Genomic DNA, 11,812 nt, shown 5'->3' with positions numbered 1-11,812 from the left:
TATATATATATATATATATATATATATACACAGTATACCGGAAAAAATCAGGATGAAAACATTAAAATAAATGAATTTTTTCCGGTTTGATGCCGAGGGGTTTTATGGTACATCTCATGTGAGCATTACATGAGACATGACAAGTTCTTTTGAAGAGTCAGACAGCAGCTGCTGTCATCGCTGGGCATCCTGCCTGTTCCTGTTGCTCATGAACGGGTTAAACTCTTCTTTGCATCACAGACGGTTGAGTCATCACTTCATCATGTCAGCGGAAGGGAAAGGTCTTTATCTTGCTCTAAACAAGACTAAAGTCTGTCTGCAGCACCCTCTTGTAGCAGTAAATAAAGTGGCCACTCATGCTCAGTCTTTGCACGTGTCTACCTGCTGGAATGCCCTTTACATCCAACATGAATAAAAACTGAGTCTAGATATTTTGTTAATACACATTAATGGTCAAAACGTATTTTGAATCATTCATTAGTGCAAGTTATTTAGATCTTTTATCAAAATGTATTACTCTGCTCCACCTATGAAATGACATTCCTTTTCTGATGATGTCATATTGGCTGTGTGGGCGGGGGGAAATGTGAGCCAATAGAAGTAAAGTATAACATTTACAACCCAATCAAATCACTGATTATGAAACAGCATTCACATTACAATTAACTTTGGTAATATCACATATTTTGGTGATGGGTGATTGATTTTGAAATACTGATATTTCCAATACTGACTGTCATGTATTTTATGCAAAGGGTGGACCTATTAATATAGTCATTTAATTTTATTTTTAGCATGAACGATCAATACATTTTGTAAATCTGAAGAGAAAAATGTCACATTACTTAAAAAATGAGATCTTTGAGGAGTTTATTAAGTAAAAAATTTAACTTAAATTAAAAATTAAATTAAATTAAAAATATAATATGTTCAGTAATAAATAATAAATGAAGTTCTGATCATTTGCAGTGTATTTAATGTTATTAGCATTCAAGTACAATATTAAAATGGTACAATTACTTATTTTATCCTTAAAAATAACCCTCTTTTTTTCAAAAATAATCAGTATATAGTGCTTGGAATCAGATTAGTTTTTTTCCATTATATTTCCAAGTAAAACAAAATAATGACAGCAGGTGGGACTCAATATCCATCAGGATCTGACTGGATTGTAAAAAGTGAGGTGTGATATTATTATAGATATTACTATAGATGGAGAAAGTTATTCTATTTGGAGAAAAATGATAGAAACAAGCGTTTCCTTTACTTTAGGATATTGATTGGAAAACTATTGCTGAATTCCTGATCTTATTATGAATGATTCGTCAATGCATGTTATAAAGAATAAAAAGGTTTTTCATAACTTTTACAACGGTTACAGTTTAGGTTGTACGGGCTATTGGATAAAATTAACCATCCAGTCAATTCCAGATAGATAAAACGTTACACTGTACTTTCCCCCCCTCCTGTTCCCTCAGAAACATGCCACATTACAGTAGAAAAATGGGTTGCGAATACAATTTAATGTTAACTTTAAAGACTACGCAGCCCCATTGAAGAGAAGAAAAAAAGACAGAAAAACAGTGAATAAAAGAGAAAACGAGAGGGAGGGGGGAGGGTTGTGTCAAGGGATTTTAATTGACAGCTGTACAAATCCCCTAGATAGACAGCTTTCCCCTCAGATTAGGAATTAAGAGGAGCGACAGGAGGAAATCATAGCCAGAGCATTCCTGCACGCTGATGTCCTTTCCTGTCGTTCTCTTCCTGAACATGTGAAAGAGTGTGTGTTTTCTGCAGATAACACCGTCTGATCATCACTTTTCAATCTACTGGGATTGGCAGAGCTGTCCTCATTGCACATACAGCCGACTAAATGATGATCAAATACTGCGTTATGCTAGATGGATTCTGACATGAGCATTGGCAGATATTTAAAGTGACCTGCTACAAACAATCAAAACCTTCTTAAAAGAAGAAAAGGTCTTGACAAGCAAAACCACATGCAATATTCAGCCTTATTTTCAGAGAAAATATGTGGAACGAGACATAGAAATCACATAATTAAACAGTAAATCTAGTTTGAATGATGTTTACTTGAAAACAAAATAAAAATATTTTTGTTTCTTTTATTTATTTCTTTTTTTAAAAACATCATTATTGAAATGCATCATTTGCCATTCATCATATGACTTAAACCAGTGTTTCCCAACCGGGGTGCCGTCTGTCAAGAGCAGGGGTGCCGTGTAAAAAAAAATCATTTTTTAATATTTTTAAATTGCTAAAATGTTCAAAAAAGCATCTATTATATAATATCCATTTCTGATGTCGCCAATAATTAGAAATGCACCGAAATTCCGGCTGCCGAAAATGAGTTCACCACTCAGGTTTCACTTTCATGTGGTGTGACGCTCTGCGTATTATCCCGCTCTATGCGCGTGCGCTCCGCTCAGTCGCTCCACTCGTATACCGTTCATGCTCATCGGAACAGCAAATTCCACTCTGATGCACGTGGGTTCTCGCGTTATTTCCTTATCACTTCTCGCGTGTTTTGTTGTGAAATGTAGTTTGCGGACCAGACAGAGCTGTCGGCGAGTCTTCCTATTGTGAAGTCATGCAGTGTGAAACCCCCTGTCGCCGATCCATCGTGCAATGTGAACACAGCAGCAACTGACTGCTACCCCAGATAGTCACGCAGTGTGAAAACAACGGCGATACGACGAGTTTGAAAATCGTGCAGTGTGAACTCGGCATTAGTGAGACTCGTACATTTATTTTGATTTGTAAAATGTCCCACGACTGAAAGTAGTTTTCAAAAGAAAACCCACCACTTCAGGTTGACTTTGCACCGCAGACTTATTTAAATATTGCACGGGAAATACAGATTCGATCAGTTATCCAGATCGAGAAGTCAGCCTATATTTGCCAAGTGTAAATGCGCCGTGTCCTGATTGACTGATGATCTGATCTGCTTGTGTAAACGCAGCCTATGTGTGTCATAGTAAATATATTGTAGCATTTGTGTATGATAATAAATATGGGCTGTGGTTGGTGACAGATGTCAGACCCCTCGGAGACTGATGTAAATGTGTAGCCTAAATGTGAGAGCCCTAAAGACGGCCCACAGAGAGTTCAGGACAGAACTCAAGAGGATGCCCCGCTCTAAGGACTCTCTTATGTTTACAGAGACTGAGAATGATACAGCACATGTCCCAGAACAACCCCCTCAAATAAGCACCAATATATAGGCTATATATTTGTCTGTCAAGACAGTCAGTCAGATATTTTTAAGATGCAAAGACTTTTTCATGTAAAAAAACATAGCAGTATAGTTTATGCTATAGCATCAGTTCGCTAAATGTTGATAACAGTTCACATGTGCAGCGTGGGAGAGGCGTGAAACATGTAGCCCATCTTCTGACGCACCATTTGGACATACTTGTGTTCCATATCCAGAAATGCCACTCTGGAACGCTGTAAACAAACAAGCGGAAAGACAGAGTGCACATCACAATATAACATCACCAGAATGAATGACAAACACATGTATTTGTCATTCATTCTGGTGGCGTTATAATGCAATGTTGTTGACAAAAGCTGATTTTCACTGAGTGATCGATGTCCCAATATCTTGTGGACTAAAGGCCCTTGTTAGTGCCCAAATTAGAGTTTACGAAATTCACGTCATAAAAGAAAAATTGGGTTACACTTTATTTTAAGGTGTCCTTGTTACAGTGTAATTATACATTTAAGTACTGAGTAATATTAATTAACTACATGTACTTACTATATGGTTAGGATTTGGCTTAGGTTTACTTGCATGTGATTATGCATAATTAATTGTTATTATAATAGTAAGTAAGCAGTGTTGGGGGTAACGCATTACAAGTAACGCGAGTTACGTAATCAGATGACTTTTTTCAAGTAACTAGTAAAGTAACGCATTACTTTTTAATTTAAAGCCTTTGCAGCCATTCAGTAGCAGCTGTGTTATGCTATAGTAAAATCTTGAAATAAAGAAATACCAGTTTTCTTTGCCTGCTGTCTTCACAGCTCAACATAGTCACACTTACAGGGCTGTATGAGCAATGCATGAAAATTTTTTTGAGATGAATGGGATTGTAACTGTGAGCAATAAGAAACAAACACATTCAAAATAAGACAGCAGGACTAGAAAATGCACACAAATACTGAGCGACCCCTACTGACCAGTAGGGGAATATACTTGGTTACTGGAGGTCACTTACATGTACTTGAATGAATAAAAACCACTGGGTCTGTAGTACCATCAGAATCTTATATACAGTATATAAGTCCATTTCCATCAATCATTTCTTGTTTATATATTCATAATTTAATATACAACCTTTCCACTGGTCTTTATATATATATATATATATATATATATATATATATATATATATATATATATATATATATATATACAGTACATGGCATCATTGCACATGAAATACAGGGCATGTGAATTGGAAATTGAAATCTCTGATTTAGCATAATCAGACCAAGAACCCTGTGTCAAAAAAGATCTACCGAAATGCATAATAATGACAAAGACAAGTAAACACTAACGTACATTAAAGGGATAGTTCACCCAAAAATGAAAATTCTGTCATTAATTACTCACCCTCATGACATTCTAAACCCGTAAGACATTCGTTCATCTTCGGAACACAAATTAAGATATTTTGGATGGATTCTGAGAGCTCTCTGACCCTCCCATAGACAGCAAGGGGCTGTTTACGTCATTTACACTTTGATTTGAATGAAAATAACGTATCCAGGTGGCGCAGCTGACACAAAACAGCATACACAGTTTATGTCCAGCGGATACGCTCCAAAATGGCGCTAGGGAGGAGACGAATTGTTGAATAAAGTCGTTTTTTTTCTTTCGCTACACAGTTTATGTCCAGCGGATACGCTCCAAAATGGCGCTAGGGAGGAGACGAATTGTTGAATAAAGTCGTTTTTTTTTCTTTCGCGCACAAAATTATTCTCGTAGCTTTGTATAATTACGGTTGAACCCCTGATGTCACATGGATTATTTTACCGATGTCCTTGCTACGTTTCTCGTCCTTGATCATGTAAGGACCCTTGCTGTCTATGGGAGGGTCAGAGAGCTCTCAGATATTTCTAGGATATTTCCAGGAGCTCCAAGATATTTTATCTTAATTTGTGTTCCGAAGATGAACGAAGGTCTTACGGGTTTAGAATGACATGAGTGTGAGTAATTAATGACAAAATTTTCATGTTTGGGTGAACTATCCCTTTAATGTACTCAAAGTGTGGGTGCTGCTGTCTGCACCAATGTAACCAGAGCCAATAATCAATACAAAGTCAAACCCCGCTCTCTACTGGTGTCATGTGGTACTGAGAACATTTAGATTTAGATTTATTATATTTACATTTATTGCTATCAGATTTGTTCATTATAATTTGAAACTATTTTTTAAAAAAAATGAAAAATGCTCTGTGATAAATTTTTTGAGTTTATTCTTAGGTTAGAAAGGTTAGAATCATTTTAATTTCTGAAAATCTCAAATTTAAAGATTCAATTTGAAGGAAATAGTTTCAGATACATTTGGAAGTAACACCAAACTTCATATTGCATAAAATAATGTAATTAAAAATGTATTGAACAAAATAATGAAATTGGTCAACAGTATGGCTACAATATTATTAATTCAAATGACATTTTCTGAAGCAAAAATATTATTTTTTAATGGAGACTGCCATCATGATAGTTTCAGCGGACATCTTCAAAATATTAATAAGACTATATTTACCAAAATGTAGATAAAACACGTAAAATACGTGTATGTTTATATATATGTTAACATATTAATATAACTGAAATATTTATATAATTTGAAAATGATATTTAAAAAGAATGTAAACAATTTAAATAGAATTCCCCCTTTTCATAAAGGAGCGCTATCCATTGTAGCACCACAGACACAAAGTTGAGGCACACTTTATAATATGTATAATAAAATGTGTATTAAAAAAAAAAATACATTGTACATGTAAAATTGTATACTTACAATATAACCAATTTATTAAAACAAAAAAAGGTTATACTGTTGCAACTGCAGCCCAGGATACCTCTTTGAGGTATGTGGAGAACATGCAGATTTTGTTACATGTGAACTCTTTCAAATTCAGTGAAATATGTATTTTAAAACAAACAAACTTTTAATATTGCACATAATTTTTTTCAGCCTACAGAATACAAATTGAGCTATTTACAGGTTATTTTAACTGGTGCTTACTAGTCAAAGAAGTGTTATTTGGGGGGCATGTGTAGTTAGACTATAATTTAGCGTGATTTACTGAACTAGGAAATATTCCTAAATTAGTAGGGGGATTACTCATTTCATTTCAATCCGTTGTAAATTTCATTGCGAAGACTCTGGGGGATGACAATGCATGCATTGACATTTTGCATCTAGTAAGTTCTATATGTCTGTTGCTATATTAGTCATTATATTCCACTTATGAAGTCTCTTATGTAAGTGTATATGTAAGTCACCCACATGCGCTATTCTGGTCAATTCTACGTGTAGCATGTCTACAATATGGCTCATGCCATTTTGATCAGACTAAACAAAAACATGCGAGAGAGAGAGAGATCTGAACTGCATTTCAGATGAGATCTTAAAGGAATAGTTCTGTCAAAAATGAAAAATTCACACAAATATCTTCATGTTTCTACACCAGTGTAAAAGCAAAGAATGTTATTCTTGACTGTGTGGTGCTATTTTTACCTGTCATGTTGTCGTGCCTCTCCGTTCTGTCTTTAGCTGGGATATATGTCATTAATGAGGTGATGACAAAAGAAGTGCCATGCATTGCTAATCTCAGCATTTGCTCATATGACGGGTACTTTACACTCCCAACCACAAGGCCTCACATACCAATCTGAGACAAGAACTTCTGCTCAACTAAACTTTTACATTTAACTAAGACCTGGTGACCACCAGTGCTTTACACTTTACAGTGCACGAGGAAAAATGGCAAGGAACAGGGAAAGCACATGAGCTGAGAGATGATGGCAGGAGAGAGAAGGGAACACTGTGACTCATAATGCATATGGTGGCCTGCGATTGTCTCTGTCTCTGGAGGATTCTAAGCTGTGGTGAGATGCTAATACAAAAAGCTAACCTGCATTTTACCTGAGCTCGCGCAAACTTGCTGCTGTTATGAGCCACTCTGATCATTGTATTCAAAGTTTAAATGCACGTTTGCTGTTTGCTAAATCAGCTTTATCTCAGTAATATTAGTTAGTAAAAAAACATGTAAATGTTTTTAAAATGTTATACATTCATACAGTTTATTATTGGCTAGATATTTACTGCTACATGAACTGTTTTGTGTTCTATAGTTTACACTTTGCTAAAAAACCATATTAGGATGTTTAATGGGACAGCTTACTCCATATCTAAACAATTCTGTATCCTGTTTACTACCACAACTGGAATTCTGGAACTGAAATTAAAAAGGCATCGTCCAATCAGTTCTGAATTTCAGTTCTGCCATAAATGATCACAGTTCCTGTCTCAAACACATGCGCAGCCTTCACCCCATGTGACATGGTGCTTCCTGCCCTGCTCCAGTCTGACAGCTTTCTGCCAGCAGCGCTCATCCATCTTTGACTCACACCAATACCTTTAGCATCCCAGACCCTTCTCTTATACAAACACACACCGCATAAAATTTAAACATCCAGCCCTGAAAACCTTGTTCAGCTGATTCAGGTGTGTTTAAAGGTGCAGTAAGTGATGCTTGAGAAACAGTGTTGAAGTGGAAGTGACCGGGCACCAAAACAAACTTGCAGCCAATCACCAGTAAGGGGCGTGCTCACTCATGCTGCATAATGGGTTGCCTGTGTTGCATAGCATGTTTGTAATTATGGGGGTGGAGCTTTCAAGATAGGTGTGTGATCCTTTTGGGAAGGGGGACATTTATCGTGATGATTTCAAATATCAACAGCATTTCTAAGAAATCACTTACTGCACCTTTAATTAAGGTTGGAGCCTAACTCTGCAAAACAGTGACACTCCAGGAACTAAATTTGACCCCCCTGGTCTACAAAATTTGCACGCCTGTTTGACCTGGCAGTCGAAACAGTCAACCTAAGCAACACTGTGGAAAAACCAAAATCAATAAAACAATAAAATGAAATGAAATTAAAAATAAAATAGAAATTACTGAAATCTGTTGCCTAAGTGAATAATGTTCATAAAGCCCTAAAAATGGACGGGAAAAAACACACCAAAATGTACTATAAAAGCAGTTCATACTGTACGTTCATACAACTATTTTCTTACTGTAAATCTTCTCCTGAACTGTTAACTTGAGAACTTATGCAGATGATTTAGTTGAACTCGATGAGTTTAGTGTTGAACGTGATAACCCAATTTTGTTAGTTTGAGTCATTTCTTTTAAATGAACCTGACAAATCATTCACAAATTGATTGATGATCCCGTTTCAATGATCCAGCAATTCTCAAAATAACTGGAGATTATTGTTGAATATCGTCTTAAATTCCAATCCTTTAACAAAGCTATTGTATGATTTCAAACAATAAACTGTATTTAGATGCTTTGTGTGTGTGTGGGTGTAGTGTAGATTATAGTGAGTAGTCAAATATAATGTAGGTTTATGTTTTCTTGGGCATTAACATAGAATGAAGTATTTGTATGTTTGCATGTGTCTATGAATTAAGTGTATTTAAACTTAAAATCCTCTTTTATTCTATTAAACATCCTTTCATGCACTGTTGATGTACTGTATTGAATCACCATAACATGGAGTCTTCCTCTGTCAGTGTGAAGCATCTGTAGGCACTTGAGGGCAAACACAGTTTTAGCTCTCTCCATCTACACTCACTCTTTATGTAATGTGCTCTCAATATAGGTCAGGTCTGAGGCAGAGAAACGCAGAGCTGCTAGCTATTGTTTTTAGCACTATTTGTAATTGTCCAATGTTACCCATGCAGTTTGAGAGTGTTGTTTAACTGTTTGCCTATGTTCAAAACATGTAGCTTTTGCTTTTTTTCAGTATATAGTAGGCCGACATACTGTATATTGTGCACAGCTGTACACATTTTCAAAATGATTGCAAGGGGTCAAGGTTTGATTGGTTAACATGAGCCAATTAGCTTCTGGTAGATTTCATAACTACATAACTGTGGTGGAAAACACACATTTTAATTTGTATTTTGATGAATATACAGCATATATGTTGTAAATATTTGGTTGTATTTATGTTTTGCCAGTAATGAACTGCTTCAGAAGCCTCTTAGAAATGCACAGTGTCCTTTTTCTGTGGCTCCAGATTACTAGTCAAATGCCATTGCTATATGCTAGAAATTGTGTTCACAAACGGCTAAATTAGTTGCATTTCTTTTGTGTTCTCAGTAAGACAGTGAACATCCCATGAAGCTCAAAATAAATAGGGGGGACTGTAATATAATATAATATAATAATTTATTTGTTTGTTTATTTGTAATATTTAACTATGTATTGCAATCTAGTCTAATGAGACAGTTTGAGGGTTATAGTAATATACCCTAATACATAACTACAGCATAAAATCTCATGTGTACAGCTTCCTTTGTGAGCACTGGCTCACGTGAGGATATTTGTGTTGTTGGCCTCTATCTAAACACTTTCATCTGGCCTTCCCACCAGGCTAAAGTTACGTCAGTAATTAGTATGTCTCATCTCCTCTACCTGCCTTCAACAACCAGCTCAGTTTCACTCCCTGCAGGTCACGCACAAGTTTGACCAATGTGAGTGCGAGTACAAGGGCAGCGTGTCACTGATAAAAAAGATACAAGTCCCTGTCCATATGCAGTGGGTTATTGTATTATTGAATCTGTCATTTATATCAATATGCGGTCATATAAGTTATCAAAATAATTGGTTTTAGAAACACTGCAAACCATCTACTGGGAATGTGTGGTCGAGAGTTGAGTGGTCTCCTGATTTCTGGTTCCTGTCTGCCTAGCTGTTGAGTAGATTGCGATTGTAGCTCAGTGTAGCTTTGTTTTGAATCTTTATCTTACCATCATTCTTTGTCATTTAAACTGATAAATATAACTGAAACATCACCATATATCTAATATTATTTATCAGATCAGCTTTTAATGTAAATTGCTTTCACTAGCCCTGCAAACATACCCCTGCGGGGCCCATGCTGGCTTTTTGCGGGCACTGTGGGCTACGGCCTGCCCACACCAAACCTAAACAGGCCCAGTGTGGGCTTGCCCAGGTGAGGCCCACAGCTTTGGGCTCACCACAGGCTCTCTGTGAGCAGGCCACACTAGTGGACTGTCCACATTAATCCCATGATGGCCCAGTGTGGGCCAGCCCGTTCGGGCCCAGAGCAACTTTTGTATCCTTTGGGCCCATGCAGGTTTTGTGTAGGCAGCCCTGTAATGCAACTAGGAGAATACAAACAACATTGACTGGCCATTCTTTAGCCACTCAATTGAAGTGGAATGGCACAAACCAAAAGAGACCTTTTCAGAATCTGTTGTTTCATATAGGCCAGGGATCCTCAAATCTGGCTCACAAGATCCACTGTCCTGCAGAGTTTAGTTCTAACCTTAATCAAACACACCCGAGCATGCTAATCAATGTATTCAGGATCATTAGAAAATCACAGTTGGGTGAGTTTGATCAAAGTTTAAGCTAAACTCTGCAGGAAAGTGGATCTCACGAGCCATATTTGAGGTGTAACAGACATGAGCCTATTAATAAGAATTTTGTGGGCATTTTCTTCCTTACCACTAGGGGTGCTAGGGTGTTTTAGGTTGCCTTAAGTAAAGCCATGTGGTAGAGGGAGTTAGCAATAGCAAGCAGTAGCCATAATGGCTCACCTGCTGAAAACATTGTGCTGTGTCCTGGTTGGGAAATGTGTCATTTAAAGCCCAGTCTAAAGTAAAGAGTGTTTTTTTTTTTAAGTGTACATTGCGGATATTTTTGCAGAGATGTTACATGTATGTATGGCCTATGTTTGGATTGATGCTAAGAGTTTAAGACAGTGTATTTGTGTGCATTTTAGAAGGACTCTTTATTGGTGAGGACACCACATCATGGTCCAGTCTGAATATGGATTTAAAGTTCTTTTCGACGTGGGACCATAGTCTGGACTATTTTTGACTGTTCCCGGTTAGGAAGAGTGTTTGAGAGCTGTGGCGTGTTTTCATTACGAGAGGTTGGATTATTAATTTACTATCAGTCAACTTCAGCTATGGACAGTGTTTGGACATTGATGTATTACAGATAAGACTTTCGCACACATCAACTTTCACATGACGAAATCCTACAATCTTACATTGCTTTGTTTGCTTTTGTTTTTGTACGTTTGTGAATTTACATTTTTGGCTTTATGTAGCTGTATTAACCTGAACTGAATTTGACTACTGTACATTTTTGACAATACAGACATTAATTATGTGGTGACTGCATCCATTTCAGATGTATAATAACTGTTTTTTTCCCCAAATACTTTAGTTATAGTAGCTGGAAAGTATTTAAAGTGAAACAGATGTATTGTTGTAGATTAATACTGCGGGCACTGTGTGGGTATAGTGAGGGCTTCCTGGGGGCTAAGTGAGGGCTGCCCATGCAGGGCCAATGCTAAGGGGCCAACGTTTTGCCAATGAGCAAATTCTCAGGGGCCCTGCGCTGGCAGCCCGCTGGGCGCCCTAAGGCTAGCTCTAAGTGGGCCCGTAAAGGGCCAGTGCAGGCTTGTTTGCAGGTAGCACAACATGTTAGCATTTCG

The sequence above is a fragment of the Sinocyclocheilus grahami genome, unplaced genomic scaffold, assembly GCF_001515645.1.
Source record: "Sinocyclocheilus grahami isolate Dianchi unplaced genomic scaffold, SAMN03320097.WGS_v1.1 scaffold809.1, whole genome shotgun sequence".
Lineage (NCBI taxonomy): Eukaryota > Metazoa > Chordata > Actinopteri > Cypriniformes > Cyprinidae > Sinocyclocheilus > Sinocyclocheilus grahami.
Note: the sequence above shows the minus strand (reverse complement) of the source record.